This window comes from Notechis scutatus, chromosome 4 (assembly GCF_049901735.1).
Source record: "Notechis scutatus isolate UNSWTSFEM ecotype Mainland chromosome 4, rNotScu1.2, whole genome shotgun sequence".
Classification (NCBI taxonomy): Eukaryota; Metazoa; Chordata; class Lepidosauria; order Squamata; family Elapidae; genus Notechis; species Notechis scutatus.
The window spans coordinates 76,312,152-76,332,452 of record NC_142012.1 but is presented as its reverse complement, the minus strand read 5'-3'; the positions used below and the strand labels follow the sequence as shown (position 1 = coordinate 76,332,452).

At 45.4% G+C, this 20,301-nt stretch overlaps 1 long non-coding RNA gene across 1 annotated transcript in view; it reads right to left on the bottom strand.

The window, feature by feature from the left end:
* LOC148130791 (uncharacterized) overlaps positions 1-20,301 on the bottom strand; it is a 715,147-nt gene that overhangs the window by 291,010 nt on the left and 403,836 nt on the right. The window lies entirely within an intron of this gene.

Here is a 20,301-nt window from a genome sequence, read left to right as displayed (position 1 = left end):
AATAAAAATAAGAGGAGGAAGGAGCACTGGATATGTTCACCGCCTTGAGTTATTTATAAAAACAACAAAGGTAGGATATAAATAAACTTTGAATGCCATCTTTGTTCCACATAGTTTCAGCTGTCAGGAAATGACATCTTGACTTACATAATTTAATGGGCTTTTTTTTGATATCCATGGTCCAAATGCAACTGTTGCCTTTTTTAACAGCAAACCTGCAGCTTTGCCTTAAGTCCAATTCAGGCATGAGGATGAAGACATCACCCTATATTAGCCTAATTTCCTTGCTAAGGAGCCAAAGGCCAATGATACAAGCTCAGATTCCAGCTACTTTTTCTTGACGGGATTGCTATGCCATGCTCCCTTGTTCCCGTTAGGTGTCAGTGAAGCTTTGCAAAGAGTAGGAGCAGAAGAAGAAATGTGATCCCAGCCTATTTGCATGGGAAGATGAGTTGAGGCTATAGAATGCAAACTAGAGCAAGCTACAAGACAGGCAGGCAGGCAGGCAGGCAGGCAGGCAAGAAAGAAAGAAAGAAAGAAAGAAAGAAAGAAAGAAAGAAAGAAAGAAAGAAAGAAAGAAAGAAAGAAAGAAAGAAAGAAAGAAAGAAAGAAAGAAAGGGAAAGGAAAGGAAAGGGAAGGGAAGGGAAGGGAAAGGAAAGGAAAGGAAAGGAAAGGAAAGGAAAGGAAAGGAAAGGAAAGGAAAGGAAAGGAAAGGAAAGGAAAGGAAAGGAAAGGAAAGGAAGAAAAAGAAGATAGAATGCTTTATTGGTCAAGTGTGATTGGACACACAAGGAATTTGTCTTGGTGCAAATGCTCTCAGAGTACATAAAAGAAAAGATACATTTGTCAGGAGTCGAGAATCATCAGGTACAACACATAATAATAGTCATAGGGTACAATAAGCAATCAAATCATGCTAGGAAACAGCCAATATAATATTTCTATATATAATTATACACAATTTCTCTTTGGAAAAGATTAATAGGGACGTGATAGCAAGGAAAAGATTTTAGCCTTCTGAACTTGGTGTGTGCGTGTGCATTAGTTATGTTTCTGACATTACCAAAATGTGTTTGGTGAAGTTACTAAGGTGAGAATAAGACTGGACATTTCCTCAAAAAGTTGCTTCTCAGAAAATCCATTTATTGTTTTGACTGAAGAGTGTACCCAACACGCTGGTTTCCCTTCTTTCACTTGTGGATAATTGGCACCTTGGCCTGAGCAGGTAGAGCAGGTGGGAATGAAATCTGGAGCTTGTAACAGAGGAAAGAAACAATTAGTGAAGGACGAGGTCCGATTGTTGACCTGTGGTTATTTTTGTTGCTAAGAACAAACCAGGCAAACACACTGACCTATGAATCAGCTTCCTTTGACGAACAAGTCAACCCCAATTAACCTACACCAAGCAAGATGAAAACAAAGCCAAGAAATGACGAGTGTCAGAAAGCAGTGGTGCAATTCAACTGGTGCAACAATTGTTTCGGTGATCGCGTGCTTTGCATGTGTGCACACGATTTATAAAAAAAAAACCAATTTTCAGCTATAATACTTACCTTCTACTGCCCCAGTGAGCAAAACAGCTGAGGTGTGCCAAAACCGCTCTGATGTGTGAATCAGCTGTGCTCCAAAGCAAGGAAATCAAGCACAGGAAAGGGCAGAGGTGGGTGGGCAGGGCCAAATGATCACCAGAACTACCAGTTCGCTCGAACCGGTCTGAACCGGTCTGAACCAGTAGAATCCCACCCCTGGTCAGAAGGATGGTTATTCTGAATGGTCCAGTTTCTAGAATGCCTTTCTCAAGAAGCTGATAAAAAAAACAACAACCAGTAAGCTTTCTGGATAGTTCCCCAGCTGATCCAGAACACAGGTTGGGCACGATGGAGGAAGGTCCTAATTAATTCAAGGAGCATTACAGTTTTTCATTGCTCTACAATCGTGTGGATTTTGATTCTCCAAACGGACATGGGTTTGGCTTTTTTGTGGTGATCCCTCTCAAAGGCCAACCCAATCCTTTAAGCTTTAAGACGAACCAAACTTCGAACGATTATGTGATTTTTGAGTGATGAGGACTTCTGTGTGTTGGAAGTTAAAACCCATCCCTCTCCTAGAAAAATGAAATATTTTAGGACATATTTAAAAAGGCAGAATATTTCCTCTAAAAGAGAAGTAGAAACTCAGCACACACACACACACACACACCTTCTTTGTTAATGGGACATTAAGTCCTGGGCCGGTCTATTCTACATAACAAAGATCTACCTCCTTCAGGCAGATTGCCCTTCATTGCACCACCCACCAAGTTTCAACCAATCTTAGCACAAAGATAACCTACAAAGCTAGCTATGACCTCTGACAGCAACCAGTCAGGATACTCTGCCTGTGCCCCAGGAAGTTCGAAGCCCAGAGAGGGCATAAAACCCAGGGACTCTCAGCATGTCTTCCCCTTTTTTCTTCGCCCAAGAGCTCCAAGGCATGTGATCCTGTCCACCATTAAACCATCTTTCTAAACAGCCTCCATGTTTCCAGTGTCTTTTTTCCCCCACCTGGAACTGATCCCAGAAGGATATTTCTTCCAACACATGTATGGAAATATGAATAGGATTCATGGGTCAGGAAGACATTTAAACACTGTCTTTTTCTGAAATCCAGACTAAGCTGAAAATATGATAAATGGAAGCAAAAAAGAGCAGAACATTAGAAACAAGGGAAGAAAAACCAGATAAGTTTGGCTTAGTGTCAGATACATGTAACCAGACTTCAAGATTTCTCCTCTGTGATTTGCGGTTTCACATGTACTCTGCATTCAGGGCACTCATTAAAACTATGATGGCATCAGCCACAGATGTGCAATGTTAAGAGTAAGATCCCTTAGAATTATTTTCCCAGAACAAGTTTTTACAGGTAGCCAATCTCTAGGTCTTAAAATAACAACCTTCCCTCTTTTCAATGACAATAAATTTTGTTTTCATTATTGTCAGGTTGGTGAACTCTTTGTTTCAAATGCCCTGACGGTTAATCAATAGTCTTGTTATTTCACTGAGCTTGTCAACTTTTTACTGTCCTTTCCAAAATGAAGGCTTTGTATTGAGAGTTGTTTTTTTAAATGGACATTGATCTCACGTACAGAATTATCTTTGATTGCGTAGTCAGCTGCTGGAATCTTCTTCTATTCAAAGTGACCCCTCCATTTAAAAGTCAGGGGAATATGAAACCTGAGTTGCAAAGAGGATAGACAACCACTAGGTGGCAGCGGAGAGGGTTCTGTATCCATGCTGCCCCCTAGTGATCACAATATGAATTCTTGCACTCTTGACTAGGTACCTGGGATTTAAAATGCAATGCTCAGCATTCATCTTTCTGGCAATATAATAAGAACTGCCTCAGGCTGGGGGATCTTGAACCAGTCCTCTCTCTCAGCCCTTGGAAGCAGGCAATGGCTTGCCCAGAAAATTGCAAGGACGTTTCAGTTGGTTGTCAGGACACAACGCTGATTCGGAGGAGGCATGCATACACCCACACCTTGTGAGTCGGACAGATAATTTATCCCCAGCTCTGATGAATGGATGGATATTTTGGCAATGCTCTGTTGTCCCTTAGTGATAAAATCAGGGGAACCTTTATCCCGGGATAGACACTATAGCTCAGGGGTCCTCAAACTTGGCAACTTTAAGACTTGTGGACTTCAACTTGTGGAGTTGAAGTCCAGCTGGTTCATTATTTCAATCATTTGCTGGAGGGAAATTAGGACTCATTCACCATGAAAACCCTTATAAGTAAGCATGGGGGTGCTGGAAGAATTATCGTTCTGGGTTCAGTTCCAAGTGGGGAAGAAAGACACTGGAAACATGGAGGCTGTTTGGAAAGATGGTTTAATGGTGGACAGGACCACATGCCTTGGAGCTCCGAAGTGAAAAGGACAATCCCATGCTTCAAGATGTTGGGTGAAGGAAAAGAAGGGCTGACATGTTGAGAGACCCTTAGTTATACGCCCTCTGTTGGGCTCCACCTGTTCCTGTGTAAGAAATGTATCCCATTGGCTGTCAGACTCCCAGGGGGCGGGAGGTCTTAACTAACTTTGTAGGCTTTGTCTGGACCCCATGGCTTCACCTGAGTGCTGGTTGATGCAATCTTCCCAGGCCAGGTGGGTAGAGGCCTTTGTTATGTAGAATTCTCTGCCCTAGACCTTAATGGCCCGCCCATTAACAAAGGTGGGGGTGAGCTTCTGCTTCTGAAGTGAGTTTCTGCTTCTAAGTTTCTACTTCTCTTTTTAGGGGAAATATTCTGCCTTTTTTAGTATGTCCTAAAATATTTCATATTTCTAAGAGAGGGGTGGGTGCTAACTTCCTACAGGGGAATTATCAATTGTTCTATGACTCCCAACCCAAATTTAACATGCTTTTTTTCGGCCTCAGGGTCCTCTATTTTACAGAAAGACAATAACAGTTCCTTGATTTAAGCCTTGGTGTGCTTGACTGCTTCCTTAATAGCCCATGATGGCAATAAACGTTTTCTTATTTCACAAGGTATTTTGAGGCTGAGATGTTTAATTATCCAGATAAGGGCTGGGGACTATTCTTTAAGAGTTTCTACAGCTGGCTCTGTCTGAATGTGTCTGTGGTATTGTGCTATCTTTATTTTCAGATTCAATTGTATAAGCCTTCTTGAAGACTGCAATAATTCCTTATACTGAACCAGGCTGTTTCGAGATACTTAAGGGTTGTTGTGGTTCTTGTTGTCTTGTTGGTGTCCATAGGGAATGGGAAACTTTGTAGCTACCCCAGAGCTGCTTTTCCAAAAGGCAACTGGACTTCCTTGTTTGTTTGTTTGTTCCTTGGAAAAGTTTTACTTCCGAGAAGCAAAACATTTTCCAGGGCAAACAAGCAAACAAACAGTAAAGTCCAGTTGCCTTTTGGAAAACCACTGTTGGAAGAAATGTCCATCTGGGTTCAGTTCCAAGTGGGAAGAAAGACACTGGAAACATGGTGAGTGATTGGAAAGATGGTTTAATGGTGGACAGGACCTGGTTACAGATAATCAGAGTTGGAAGGGACTTTGTAGGTCATCTAGTCCAACCCCCCACCCCCAAAGCAGGAGACCCTACACCATTTCTGACCACATGATTTGAACCTGGGCAAAAAAAGCACAGAGAGTGGGAGGGAGTTTTATAACCTCTGTTGGGCTTTTGTTCCTGTGGCAAGAAATGTATACTGATTGGTTGTCAGACTCCCATGGGGATATACAGGGGTAGCTTGGTTGAATCTTGCTACGTGATGTGATGAAGGGGCTTTGGGCAATTCCTATTATGGATTAATAGCTTTCCCCTGAAGGATCTTGAGTGAGGGCATTTGCTTGTGAATAGACCTAGCCATCTCTTTATCACTTAAGTGCTGGCATCTGCTGTGGGCTATTGAAGAGGGTGGGAGCTATTAAAAGTGAGTCTGCTTCCTGCCTAAAAAAACATGTTTCTCCATTTCTCATCTTAATATTTCCTAGAATATTTCATTCTTCTAGGAGAGGGGTGGGTGCTAACTCTCTACAGCACCTTTGGAATAACCATGATCTGGATGATTGAGAATTTCCATAGACCCTGCAGATATGATTCCTAGCCTTTAAGCCATGATTTATTTGAACAATGTTTTGCCCCCTGAAGCTCAGTTGATGAGATTTGCATAGGGCACCAGGTAGAATCCAACACATTTTATTTTTGCTTAGCTTAATGCAAGGGGTCTTCAAACTTGGCAAGTTTAAGATTTGTGGACTTCAATTCCCAGAATTCCTGAGCTAACATGACTGGAGGAGGAATTCTGGGAGCTGAAGTCCACAAGTCTTCAAGCTGTCAAGGTTGAAGACCCCTGGCTTAATGTAAGAAATAAGGTTTATTTTTGCTTAGCCTAATGTATGAAATAATGTATGAAATAAGGTTACTTATTTACAAGGCATAGTTTTGATACTTAGTGTGCTAAGGAAAAGGTTGACAATTTATCTGTCTATTATGGTTTAACAACTGTGGTTTAGCACAAAGTGTTGAGCATTAGGGGTGATGGTTAGGTAGCCAAGGGGAGGAAAAACAAGCTAAAATAAATAAACAAATAAGCAATTAAGACTAGAATTTCATAATCTCATTAGGTTTAAGATGTATGGACTTCAACTCCAAGAATTCCCCAGCCAGAACGAATTTAAACCCTGATTTAAACCAAGCTCCTTTCTACTGTTGGAAGAATTATCCTTCTGGGTTCAGTTCCAAGTGGGGGGAAAAGACACTAGAAACATGGAGGCTGTTTGGAAAGATGGTTTAATGGTGGACAGGATCACATGCCTTGGGTGAAGAAAAAAGGGCTAAGATGCTGAGAGTGCCTTGGTTTTATACCCTCTGTTGGGATTTGAATATGAGCTTGCATTCTGATTGGTTGTCAGGCTCCCATGGGGCCATGTAGCGGCAACTCTATAGGCTGTCCTGAGTCCCAGGCTTGGTTGAGCCTTGCTGGGTGATGATATAATGAAAGGGCTTTGGGCAATTCCTATTATAGCTCTACCTGGAGTAGATCTTTGTTATGTAAAATAGACTGGCTTAGGCCAGAGTAATGGCAAAGGTGGGGGGACTGAGTTTCTGCTTCTCTGAGATTCTACTTTTCTTTTTAGGGGAAATATTCTGCCTTTTTAGTATGTCCTAAAATATTTCATTTTCCTAGGAGACGGGTGGGTTTTAACTTCCAACACTACTGAGTGATCAAGACAATAATGTGGAAATGGTTTGCACTTGGATTCTTTGAGATGTTGCTGGACTTCCCAAACCAGCTTTCAGCTCTAGGATTTCCTGGTGGTCACCTATCCAAGACCAACCCATCCTTTGTGGGATCAGTTTGGTGCCACCGCTCTCTGCTGTAGACAAGACTGAGCCAAAAGCAAATAAGGAATATTTGAGTATTGATTGATTGGTTGGTTGGTTGGTTGGTTGGGATTTTTATGCTGCCAGTCCCTCCTGTAAGGCGAATCTGGGCCGCTTACAAATTATTTTAGTAGCTGCCCAGAGTGGTGTCATTACAAGATAGGCGGCAATTTAATTAATTAAATAGAAAAATAATTTCAATATATTAAAACTATGCAGATTAAAATTTTAAAACCATACAAACCACAAAAACCCAAGAGACTTGTCAACCACTGCCGCCAGTAAGTGTGTATGTGTGTGTGGGTATCAGAGGTGGTATTCAGCCGGTTCTGACCAGTTCTGGAGAACCAGTAATGGAAATTTTGAGTAGTTTGGAGAACCGGCAAATCCCGCCTCTGACTGGCCCCACCCCCATCTATTCTCTGCCTCCCATTCAGTCCCAGCTGATTGGTTGGGTCTTCTTTGGTTGCCCTGCACAGGAGAACGGAGCTGGAAAGCAGGTGAGTGGGGTAGGGAGGGAATAGGGATTTTACAGTATCCTTCCCCTGCCACGTCCACCAAGCCAAGCCACACCCACCAAGCCACATCTACCAAGCCATGCTCACCAAGCCACACCATGCCCACCAAACCATGCCCATCAAGCCACGCCCAAAGAACTGGTAGTAAAAAAAAAAAAAAAATTGAATCCCACCACTCTTATGTTTACAAGATGGGATCTGGAGCTGGACTTTCCTACTTTATTTCCCTGCCCATCAACCCTCTTTGCTGAGCCTTGACCTGGCTGAATTTGCTTAAGGAGGACTTTGATTCCAATCAAGGGGGCTTGGCTTGGTCCAAACCCACTCTGGTGCAGAATGGCTGGCTGGGAAGCAGGCAGGCAGGCAATGCCTTGCCCGGCTGTTTGCTGGGGCGCTTCCTCCTTCCACTTCCCCTTTCTCACCTCTCAGGGAAAGGTTAGCTAATCTATTTCCGCAGAGGCAACCCACATATTTGCATGCAACATGCGGCTTGGAGTAACGGGGTGTTGATCTGCAGGCCTGCAGGTTTCCCATCCAGCAAGTGGATGGAAACGTTGTGAGTTGGGGGTCCAGCCACCCAGACCACCTCCTGCTTACAAACTTGGCCATCTTTTAGCTTTTCTTAAGAGCAAGGGGTTCCCAGTGTTGGCTACTTTAAGAGGCGTGGATTCCCCAGCCAGCATGAAGTTGAAGTCCACTCCACTTTCACGTGGCTATTATGGTTGGGAATCCCTTGCTTAAGACTTTACCCTGAGAATTTGGGCTGGAAAGAAAGTGCCCCCGGGCGTCTGCCCTGCTCAGGCCAGACTCCTGCACAGATCCCTGAGAATCTAGGTTGCTTCATCCTGCACAACTTGATTTTCCAGTCCGGCCACTTGCAGCAGGAGGTCTGTGGGCTGTCTTCTTCTGAGTCAGTGGACAGAGAGGTGGGGGGAGAAGAAAGAGAGAGAGAGAGAGAGAGTAGAGAAGCAAAGAGAAGAAGAGAGAGGGAGAAAGAGACAGGGAGGGAGAGAGAAGGGGAGAGAAGGAGAAAGAGAGAAAGAGAGAGGGAGGGAGAGGAGGAAAGGAGAGGAGGAGGGGAGAGAAGAAGAGGGGGAGAGGGGGTGGGGGAGGGGAGAAAGGGAGGGAGGGAGAGGGAGAAAGAGGGAGAGGGAGAGGGGAGAGGGAGAAAGAGAAAGAGAGGGAGAGAGGTGGAGAAAGAGAAAGAGAGGGGGAGGGAGAGAAGAGGGAGAGGGCGAGAAAGAGAGGGAGGGAAAGAGGAGGAGAGAAGGAGAAACAGGGAGAGAAGGGAGAGGGGAAAGTGAGGGAGAGAGGATGAGAGAGAGAGAAGGAGAAAGGGAGAGGGAGAGAAGAGGGAGAGGGGAAAAAGAGAGGAGAGGGAGAGAAGGAGAAAATGGGGAGGAGAAAGAGAGAGGGAGAGGAGGAGACAGGAGGAGAGAGGGAGAAAATGGGGAGAGGGAGAAAGAGGGAGGGAGGGAGGGAGAGGAAGGGTGGAGAAAGAGAAGGAGAGAGATAAAGAGGGAGAAAAAGAAAGGGAGAGGGAGAGACTGGTTATCCAGACCATTACGTTATCAGTTGCCAGGGGTGTAATCTTATTCTCTCTGGCCACAATTTTAGACCCCTGTTTTGTGCTTAGCTTTATGAAGCTCTGACGGCATCAAAGTCCAGTTGGCAGGACCAGCTGGGGAAGATGGGCAGGCGGCCGGTGGAAAAGTGGGCTCTCACAGTAGATTCGGAAGAGGAATCCTATTTCTCAAGAAGAGCGAGTGGGCTGCAGGTCCGATTTGGTTCTCGGTCCTTCTCTCGATCAGGGCTGACCAGCATTCAGGGCGCCGTGGATCTCCCCAAAGGAAACGCAGGGCAGAAACTCCAGGTTTTATAGGTAGTCCTTACAACCACATATGGGACCACAATTTCATTGCATTTCATTCTAGGGGTTGAAGTCCAAAGGTCTTCAAAGTTGTCAAGGTTGGACAGTCCTGCTCTAGACTGTGGATAGCCTAATTTTTTTAAAAAAAGTTAGATCCATAAATGACATAATTCCCAATCCATTTTCTTCACCCCGTGCATTTCACCTCTCTTTTTTCCACGAAGCAAAATCTCTGGTGTAGCTTTTCCACACTGAAAAGAAAGAGGAAACTTCAGAGGTGGGTATTCAGCCGGTTCTGACCAGTCCTGGAGAACCAGTAGCAGAAATTTTGAATAGTTCAGAGAAGCAGCAAATACCACCTCTGACTGGCCCCACCAACCCCATCTATTCTCTGCCTCCCATTGAGTCCCAGCTGATCGGCTGGGTCTCCTTTGGTTGCCCTGCACAGGAGAACGGAGCTGGGAAGCAGGATGGGGAGGGGAGGGAATGGGGATTTTGCAGTATCCTTCCCCTGCCACGCCCACCAAGCCACACCACATCCACCAGGCCACGCCCCCACAGAACCGGTAGTAAAAAAATTTGAATCCCACCACTGGACAGCTTCTTTGGCTCCTGAACCAAAAGCCCAATTCAATTGTCAATGTCGTGTCCATCGCAGGGAAAGGAGACTCGGGAGCCAGTGACTTAGTTCAACTCTTTATTAAGTCCCGAGATCGGCTCGGCTCTAGGAGATTCGCGGTGGCTTTTATTCTCTGGCCGCGGCAGCCACGGCCAATGGCACCGCTTTGAATCGCCCACGATTAGTTTCCACCAATCGCGGGGATTTGCGGCGGGCCAATCCGTGCAGCTCGCTCGGCCAATCAGGTCGCCGTGCGCTTTGACCAATCACAGCGCGGTGTTACAAGTATGTTAATGGATCGTACAGAACAGTCAAGAAGGGTTGCAGTGAGAATGCTCTGTGCCTTGAGTTGGCTTGGCTTCGTAGCCTCTAATCCAGGGTTGTCAAACTCAAGGCCTGGGGCCCAGATCTGGCCCGTGGGGGTGCTTTGCTAGCGAAAACGTGCCCCCCACCAGCTCCATTTTCACTGGCAGAGGGTGTCATGCCCCTGTTGGAATCTGATTCCGAGGGAGAGGTGGAACAACTGACAGGGAGTGAGAGTGTGACTCCAGAAGTTGTGGAGGAAACTGGGGAAGGGCACGGGCCAGCTGGGCATTCAGAGGAAGACCCAGGCCCACCCCCTCTTCATCCTAAGGCACGCAGGGAGGAATGGAGAAGGGAGCAAGGTGAGTTGCATGGTTTATTGGGGAGGAAAGGGGCCTGATCCCCTTCATGGGCTGCAGCTGGGAAGACTGTTTAAAACGGCAAACTGCGCATGGCAAAGTTGCTGGAAGCAAAGCGTGAAATCATTCTGGTTTGTCAAGTCTTATCTGAGTTCTGGCGTCCTCCCAAGTGTGTATATTTCGTTATCTTTTGATGTCTTCAATCCCTTATCCTGCCCTGTCTTGTTAATTGCTGCAGTGTGGTTTGTGTTGGTTTTTATTCATAATTTATATGTACTTTGAGTTTTGACGGAATTTCTTCCCTTTAAAAACTGTTCTTGGAAGAGTTTTTTTCTTGCAGCCTATGACTTGGAGGCCAACTTGGAGGCCAAGTTGGAGGACTTAAAGGGACCTATTTTTGTGACTTTGTTGCTTTTGTGCCATGCCTTGGGTCATCACAGAGGGTTGCAGGCGGCCATCCCAGCTGAAAACAGGAGCCCGTTTCCTCTAGCCCAACGCTTGGGCCTCAACAGGCGCCCCCTCCCGACCTGAGTGATGTCAAGCTGGCCACGCCCACCATGGCCCCCAAGGTCAAACACAACCCTGATGTGGCGCTCAATGAAATTGAGTTTGATACCCCTGCTTTAATCCAATCTGAGCTTAGAAATAAACTCGATATGATGACCCATAGGTATAGCACTAACAACAGTTACGGAGGTAATAATTCTGACCTATTTTCCAGGTCTGATGTACAAACGGTTGCAGTTTAAATATTTGACGTGCGCTACATACATAGATGCAAAGTATTTTTCTATATTGTTAAGGCTGCATTTTTTTTTGCATTTGTTAGAAGTCTCCTTGTGCTCAAAAGGTGAGCAAGCTTTATTTCCGTTTCATCACTTGCTCCTCTCAGTGTGCCACCTTTTAATCAGTGTGCGGATAGCTCAAAGTCCATTTATTTGGTTTTCTTTATGGAGAGATAAAGCCGCTTTCAAACAAAATGGTCCCTCAGCGTAACTTACTAATCGGGTGGAGCGAAGATTCAAATGCACAGAAATAAGAAATCTGCATGAAGGAGCAACTTGCTTTGAATGAATGGCATTTATAACTCCCACTTTGTTTGATATAGGAATACAGCCAAACAGGATTAGGGCTGTCTAGATGGGGGAAATGAGAAAAATAGGGATTTGTGAGAACAGGAAGACAATGTGGTTGCACTAGGGAAATGTGAGGAATGTAGAAGAGGATTATGGAAAGTGTGGTGCCCCAGATGTTGATGAATGTCCCCATTGCCAGGCTAGGTGGGGTTGAGGCGAACTGGAATCAAGGGGCAGTGTGGTATAGTGGTTATAGAGCACCAGGAAACAAGTCAACCTCGTAAAGGTTCTTAGTTGCTGCTCTCTGAGCTTGGTTTTCTTCATTACCCTACTACTGTGATGGCAAATCTATGGCATGTGTGCCACAGGTGGCACGCAGAGCCATTTGTGCCAGCACTCGAGCTGCATGCAGACTTACCTCATTGTGCATGCGCATGCCTCACAGCTGATTTTCTGCTGGCCTCTGCAGGCTTTGCAGGCCGAAAACTAGTCCCGTTTCATCACTTCCTGTTTTTCTGAAAATACCGGAAGTGACGAAACAGGGCTAGTTTTTGGCCCGCAAAGCCTGCAGAAGCCTTCCTCAAGCCTCTGGGAGGCCGAAAAAGGCCTCAAACTGGCTGAAAATCAGCTGTGAGGTGCAGTGCAGGTAAGGGGCCAGTGGAATGGGTGGGTGAGTGGGGATTGTGCACGCATGCATAGGGGGCATGGGGGGGGCGCGCATTGCCTTCTGGGTTCTGGCACGCGAGTGCGAGCGTGCAAGCACACGCACAATTTTTGGCACAAGAGCCCAAAAAGGTTAGCCACCACTGCCCTACTAGGTAATATCATCAGTGCCTAGTAGGGAGTGGAGTTTACTCTCAATTTATAGTCTAGTGCTATGATGGTGAACCTATGGCATGTGTGTCAGAAGTGGCACCCAGAGCCATCTCTCCGGGCACGCCAGCCATCACCCATTGCTCTTCTGGGTTCTGGCATGTGCCTGCATGCTGGCTAGCTGGTTTTCGCACGCTCAGGATTGCTGGAAACTGGAAGAGCAGCTCCCTGGCACTGGGCAACTGATCTTCACACATGCATGTGCATTAGAAACTGGAAGACCAGGTGGCTAGCGCGTGTTTCTGGCGCTCCCATGCACACGCAGCTAGGAGCTGGTCCTGTTTCAGCACTCGGTCCCAAAAAGGTTAGTCTAGTGGCTTGCCCTGTCAGCGTTGGTGGTCTTGGTGGTTCTTTGCTAGGGTTGTTTTAGTCAACCCTGAGTTTAATTATTTGTCAAGGCCAAATCAATTCCAAAATCACAGATGAAATTAGTTCATAATGAACTTCGCAAGTCCTGTATATGAGTTGGATTCTGGCTCTTTGCCAACCAGAGGGCTTGAACATACCTGGAGACAGATAGCTGATTAGACAGACAGACAGAGACAGAGAGACAGAGAGACAGACAGACAGAATAACAGAGTTGAAAGGGACTTTGTAGGTCATCTAATCTAATCCCTCGCCCAAGCAGGAGACCCTACACCATCATTGACAGATGGCAGTCCAGTCTCTTCTTGAAAGCCTCCAGGGATGAAGCTCCCACAACTTCTGAAGGCAACTTCTGTTCCCTTGGTTGATTGCTCTCACTGCCAGAAAATTTCAAACAATGTCAAGTCAAAAAAATGAACTGAAGTCATCCTCCTTCAGGGATGTTGGAGTTATGGGAATACATGCACCAAATCCCTCCCTGAAAAGGTTGATTGATCACTGGGAGACATCAGTCAAGATTGAAGGTGGTCCATCTAACACTAAAACAGGTGTCTTCAAACTTGACAGCTTTAAGACTTGTGGATCAACTCCCAGAATTCCTCCTCCAGTCGTGTTAGCTTAGGAATTCTGGGAGCTGAAGTCCAGAAGTCTTAAACTTGCCAAGTTTGAAGACCCTTGCACTAAAAGAACTGGAAACCAGTGTCCTTCAAGAAATCCAGATACCATTTGGATCTGTATCCATCTCTGAGGCAACAATCTGGAGGTGGATGGAAGCCTGGAGTAAGCAAGTGGCTTTTATCTTTTAAAAAAAGTCTTTTTATTAAATTCTATTAATAAAATTTATTTTAATTATTATTCTATTAAGCGCCATTACTTTTTTGTGAACTTATAAAACTTTATGCTTTAAGATGTTAGTTAGAAGATACATCCAGATTTTCCCAGCCTAATGTTTGTCTTTCACATGTAGAAAGTTAGCATCCACCCCTCTCCTAGAAGAATGAAATATTTTGAAAAATGTTAAAAAGGCAGAATATTATATTTCCCTGGATGAGAAATGGAGAAACGTGCTCTTGGAAAGCAGCCCCCTCCTTTCTTAATAGCCCTCAAGCAGATGTCAGCACTTAAGAGATAAAGAGATAGCTAGCTCTATTCATAAGCAAATACTCTGGTCCAAGATCCAACAATGGTAGGAAGGGCCCTAAGCCACAATAGGACTTGCCCAACACCCTTTCAGAACACAAAGCCCTTCCTTGCATCATCCCAGTTGCACCACCCCCAGCAAGCTTCAACCAAACTTAGCTCAGACAAATTCCTAGGATTTGTACATGGCCCCATGGGAGCCTGACAACAACCAATAGAATACATGTCCTTGCGCAGGAACAGGAAGTTCAAGTGCAAAGCCCTAGATAAGGTATTAATACTCCCTACTCTCAACTCCCATGTATTAAGCTGCCCAGAATCTCACGTGCTTGGTGGTTCTGCTTCATCAATAAATGGACCCTTCTTTCCAAACAGCCTCCAGCCTCCATTTTGTCTCTAGTGCCTTTCTCCCGACTTGGAACTAGACCTGGCTATTTCCTCCAACACAGAGATTAACCATCTTTCCCCTAATATTATCTTCAAAGTAAATAGCCCCAAGCCTTCAAGGAGCTTCAAAGTACCCCAGAGTTGCTTAATCTGTTTTGGGGGATACGTGCAGGTGGTTTAGTTCTGCGTAAAAAACAACAGTTGTCCTCTCTCCTCTCTTCTCCCCATCCCCTCCCCTTCTCTGAGATTAAGGGAGCACTGTGTTTTCTGATACCAGCCTTGGTCAAAACAATTATTTATTAAATTTGTTTGCAAACAATGATGTGCCTGTCAGCAACTAAAACTGATGTCAAAGGGGCTTTGTGGCATTCCCGACCCCTTGTTACTCTCTCTCTCTGTTTTTAACAGTAATTGTTTTAAGCTATTCATCTTTTTAAACTTATTATAGTTTTAAAATGACATGGGTGTCTACATAAATTTTGATGAATTGCTAGCAGTAGCAATTATAGTGTCATCTTGGTAGCACTTTGAGGTGATGAAAAAAGCCTGAAAACAGGATGGGCTTGGTTAATGCTGGACAGCCACTTTTCTGAAATCGTATAGGTTCTCCAGTGTTCTATCGTCGGAACAAAGTAGACTCGATACCGGAGTTGAGTTCAGCTCTTTATTTAACTGTCAGTAACTTCAACTAAAGTCGAGCCGCGGCAGCCCCTTTTATAGCGGCTGCTTGTGGCTCGCAACCAATGGCGTTTATTTAAAACTCCCGCCGCTTGGGCGGCCAATCAGAACTGTTGTTATCTACCAATCGCTAGGCAGTGGTATCTGTCCAATAGGAATGCAGTATTACGAGTATGCAAAACAAGTATACTACACCCCTCCCCTCTTGGTTTGGTCCAACGTTACGTGACGTAGTCGCGTAAGTAGGCAGGGCTTTTGTGGGTCCTAGTTGACCTGCACAGTTCAGTTTCTGCGTTGACCTCGGTCGGTTCGGACAGGCTCACCGTCTCTCCCGTTCTTCTCTCTGGAACCTCCTGGAAGGAGGATTCAGCCATGCCACTCCCGCTGTGCTTTGTTGGTTTGGTTGGACGGGCGCTATCGCTCCCTTCTGGCATGCTCGGGCAGGTAGCGTCGGCTCGGCTGCTTCTTTCCTGGTTCTCCTCCAGCTCTCTTCTTTCGAATTCGCCAAATGGTAAGTAGTTTTTATTTCTTTTTGGCTTTTCAGTTTCTGGTCGGTGGTTTGTTAATGGAGGGTTTTCCTTTCCTTTATTATTTAAGGGTTCCCCCCCCCTCTGGTTTTATTATTATTGTCTATTGGGTTTTGTGGATGTGCTTGCTCCATGTTCTGGGGTGTGTCGGTGTTGCGTTTGATGTGTCGAGACCGTAGTTGGTCGATGTGTCTTTTCCACGTTCTGCCGTCGGTTGTCTCTAGCTGGTACGATCGGGGGCCTGTGATTTGTGTTATCGTGGCCGGTAACCACAACAGGTCTCCAGTAAGATTTTTTGCGTATACCAGGTCGCCTGGTATAAACATGCGGTACTTACTGGAGGAGTCTGGTGGCTTCTTGGGGTTGTAGGTGGGGTGTAGTCTGTCCAAATATGAGCGCAATTTTCTGCCCATTCAAAGTTCAGCTGGGCTCTTGTTTGTTGATGTGCATGGCGTTATATGTTGAATGGTGAGCATGGTGTTGATTTTGTCTTGCATGGCGCCTCCTTCAAGTTTTTCTAATGCTTCTTTCGTGTATCGAACCATGCGTTCCGCCCTTCCATTCGCTGTCGGATGAGCTGGCGCTGTCAGAGCGTGTCGTATGCCTTGTTCTGCGAGGAATTGTTCAAAAGCTAAAGCTGTGAACTGTGGGCCATTGTCCGATACTACTACATCTGGTAGACCATGAGTGGCGAAGAGTTTCTTTAGTTGTTTAGTGATGGCTTCAGTCGTTGTTGACTTCATGATGCTGATCTCTAACCAGTTCAAGTAGGCATCGACGATGATTAAATATGTATATCCCTTTGTGGGTCCGGCAAAGTTTATGTGGATCCTTGACCAGGGGCCTCTGGGTGTCTCCCAGTCAAGGACCAGTGCTAAAGGGGGGGTAGGTCTGGACGACTGGCATTTATTACATATTCTGACCCAGGTTTCAATGTCTTTGTCTATTCCTGGCCACCAGACGTAGCTTCTGGCCAGGGACTTCATTTTTACCATGCCCGGGTGTCCTTCATGTAACATGTTCAGCACGCCTTCTTGCAATTTTCGTGGAACAACAACCCTATCCCCCCACAATATACATCCTTTTTCAATTGACAGCTCAGTTTGCCGGTTTTTGAATGGTTTAAAAGTCTCGTTTTTGTCGTTTTCCAGCCAGCTCCTCCCCACCCAGTTCAGGAGTCGGGCCATTAGTGCATCTTTTGCGGTTTCCCGTGCGATGTCCGATGCGGTGATGGGCAAGTTCGATATTGTTTCAATTTGCAAGGTGTGTGTGGTGGGAGCTGGGTCGTTGTCGTGGTCTGATAGAGGTGAGCGGCTCAATGCGTCGGCGTGGGGTATGGCTTTTCCTGGCCGATAGACGAGCTTGTAATTGTAGGCTGCAAGAAATTCTGACCATCTTGTCATCTTTGGAGACAGGATGTTGGGGGTGGCCCTGTCTCCTGCCAGGATTCCCAGCAGTGGCTTGTGGTCGGTAATCAAAGAAAATGTCCTACCATAAAGATATTCGTGAAAACATTTTACCCCCGAGATAGCAGCCAAGGCTTCTCTATCCAGTTGGCTGTAGTTTCTTTCAGCTTTGGACAATGTTTTGGAATAAAAGGCGATCGGTGCCTCTCTGCCATCAGGTAGTGTGTGGCTAAGTATTGCGCCTACGCCGAATGGTGAAGCGTCGCAGGTGACAGTTAGTGGTAGCGTGTCGTTGTATTGGATCAATACAGATTTGGATGTGATCAAATCCTTAATTCTTTGGAATGCAGCTTCTTCTTGTCGGCCCCATTTCCAGATGGCTTTTTTATCGAGTAGTCTATGCAGTGGTTCCACTATTGTTGCCTTCTGCAGCAAAAAGACATTATAAAAATTAATGAGTCCCAAGAATGCCTGCAAATCCATTTTGTTTTTGGGTCTGGCTGCTTCTTTTATCGCTCGTATTTTTTTTCCGGTGGGGTGGATTCCTGCTTCATCAATAAGATATCCTAGGAACTCAACCTGATTTGTGGCAAGTTGGCATTTTTCTTTTTTGACTTCGAGTCCTGCTTCTCTAAACTTTTGCAAGACTGCCCTTAGCCTGTCCTTTAGTTGTTTTTTATTTCCGGCTGATATCAATACATCACTGAAATAGGGAACCACCCCTTTTAGTCCTTGGAGGAGGCATTCCATCAGGCTTTGGAAAATGCCGGGGGCCATGCTGACACCGAATTGTAATCTGTTGCATTTAAAAGCCCCCCTATGTGTTACGATAGTTTGTGCCTCTGCCGTCTCGGAATCAACTGGCAACTGTTGATATGCCTGCGCAAGATCGAGCTTTGCAAAAAATTTTCCTCCCCCCAACAAGTGCAAAAGGTGCTGGACTACTGGAACGGGGTATGCGCTCTGCTGCAATGCGTGGTTCAGGGTGGCCTTATAGTCACCACAGATGCGCACGGATCAATCTGGTTTCACGGGAGTCACAATTGGGGTTTCCCATCTCGCATGGTCGATTGGCTCTAACACCCCCTGTGTGATGAGTTTGTTCAGCTACTTTTGGCCTTAACGCAAAGGGAACGCGTCTGGCCTTTAGCCTGATGGGGGCTATGTTCGGGTTTAGGCTAAATGAGATAGGGGTCCCACGGTACTTGCCTAACGTCCCGTCGAATACGTCATGGAACTCCTCCATCAGGTCTTTTTCCCAGTCTGTCACGGTGACGCTGTTGATTCCTATCACTTCGATCCCCAGGGGTGCGAACCATTCTAAACCAAGCAGGCTGGGGCGGTCTCAGTCAATGATAGCCAATGGAAGAATTTCAGTGTGTTTCTTAAATTTTACCTTGAAATGTCCCAATCCAACTACTGGAATCTTGTTTCCTTGGTAGTCTTCTATCGTCAAGCTTTGCTCTTCGAGTTCTTTTCATCGTATGTCTGGCATCAAGTTTTTTATTGTGTTCCATGATACCATTGACAGGTATGAGCCAGAGTCTACTTCCATTTCTCATGGCTCTCCTTCTATCTTGACATTTATTCAAACCTTCTTAGTATCAGTTGCTCTAGCATTCCCAATAATAATCGTCTGATGTGTTTCCTCCTTCTCGTTGAGTCGCTGGCTTCTATTTTCCCGGCTCCAACGACTTCCAGTTGGCTTCTCCTTAGTTCTGGGGGTACTGCCTCATCTTTTCGGACTATAGCTCTTTTTGTTTCGGCAGACCCTTGCAATGTGCCCCCGTTTTTCGCAGTGTCTGCAGATGGTGTCCAGAAAATGGCACTCAGAGCGCAGGTGATTCCCTCCGCATCCGGCACACTGAAAATCAGGCTTTCTCCCTCTTCTTTCTTGCCGGTTCCACTCTGATTGGAGTCTGTTTACCTCTTCGTCTTCTTCCTCAGAGTCGGTTGATGACTCGATGTCTTAATGGTGGGTGGTTGCGGTAGTATGTTTCTGGGTACTTTCCGCTTTCTTTTTTCTGCTCTGGTTTGGACTGTTGGCCGTATTCATTTGCTTCATTTTTGCCGCAGATTTTTTTGCTGCCTCAGCTGCGGTTGCTTCAGCGACGGCTTCATTTACGGTAATGTTGGGTCGATTTAGCAGTTTGCTCTGCAGGGTAGCGTCTCTCAATCTGAGGACTATGCGATTCCTCATGGCTTCATCCATGTTGAGGAACTCGCATGCCCCTCCAATGTCCCTTAGTGCTGCTATGAAATCTCCAATACTCTCGCCTTCTCGTTGATCCCGTTTATAAAATTCGTGTCTTCGAATGAGGTTGGACACAACCGGCGCGTAATGGTTTCTCAGCATTCGGTTCAGGTCTGGCCATGCCATCTGTTTGACATCGTTTGGTTTTGCCAATGTCTTCGCCATTTTAAAAATGGTCGGGCCGCAGTGCGTCAGGAATACGGCTCTCTTCTTCTGGTCAGTGATTCCTTGTAGTTCGTTGCTTTCTAAGAACATCAGGAACCTGTCAATATATGATTCCCAGTCTTCTTCGGCTGGGTTGAACGGTGCGGGTGGCGAGTTGTTGCCGGCCATCACGTTGAATTTTCGGCTTCCGTTGCCACGTGCTTACGGTCTTTGTTCCTTCAATCCCACCTTCGTCGCCAGTGTTCTATCGTCGGAACAAAGTAGACTCGATACCGGAGTTGAGTTCAGCTCTTTATTTAACTGTCAGTAACTTCAACTAAAGTAAAGCCGCGGCAGCCCCTTTTATAGCGGCTGCTCGCGGCTCGCAACCAATGGCATTTACTTAAAACTCCCGCCGCTTGAGCGGCCAATCAGAACTGTTGTTATCTACCAATTGCTAGGCGGTGGTATCTGTCCAATAGGAATGCAGTATTACGAGTATGCAAAACAAGTATACTACATCCGGCTTGAACAGTGGGCTGGACTAGAAGACCTTCAAGGTCTCTTCCAGCTATTCTATTCTATTCTACTCTATTCTACTCCTATTCTTTTCTATTTCTATTCTATTCCTATTTCTTAATCTATTCTATTTCTATTATTCTATTCCTTATTCTATTCTATTTCTTATTCCCTATTCTATTCTATTCCTATTCTTTTCTATTCTAATTCCTATTCTATTCCTATTTCTTATTCTATTCTATTCTATTTATATTATTCTATTCCTTATTCTAGTCCTATTTCTTATTCTATTCTATTTATATTATTCTATTCCTTATTCTATACTATTTCTTATTCTATTCTATTCTATTCTATTTCTTATTCTATTCTATTTTA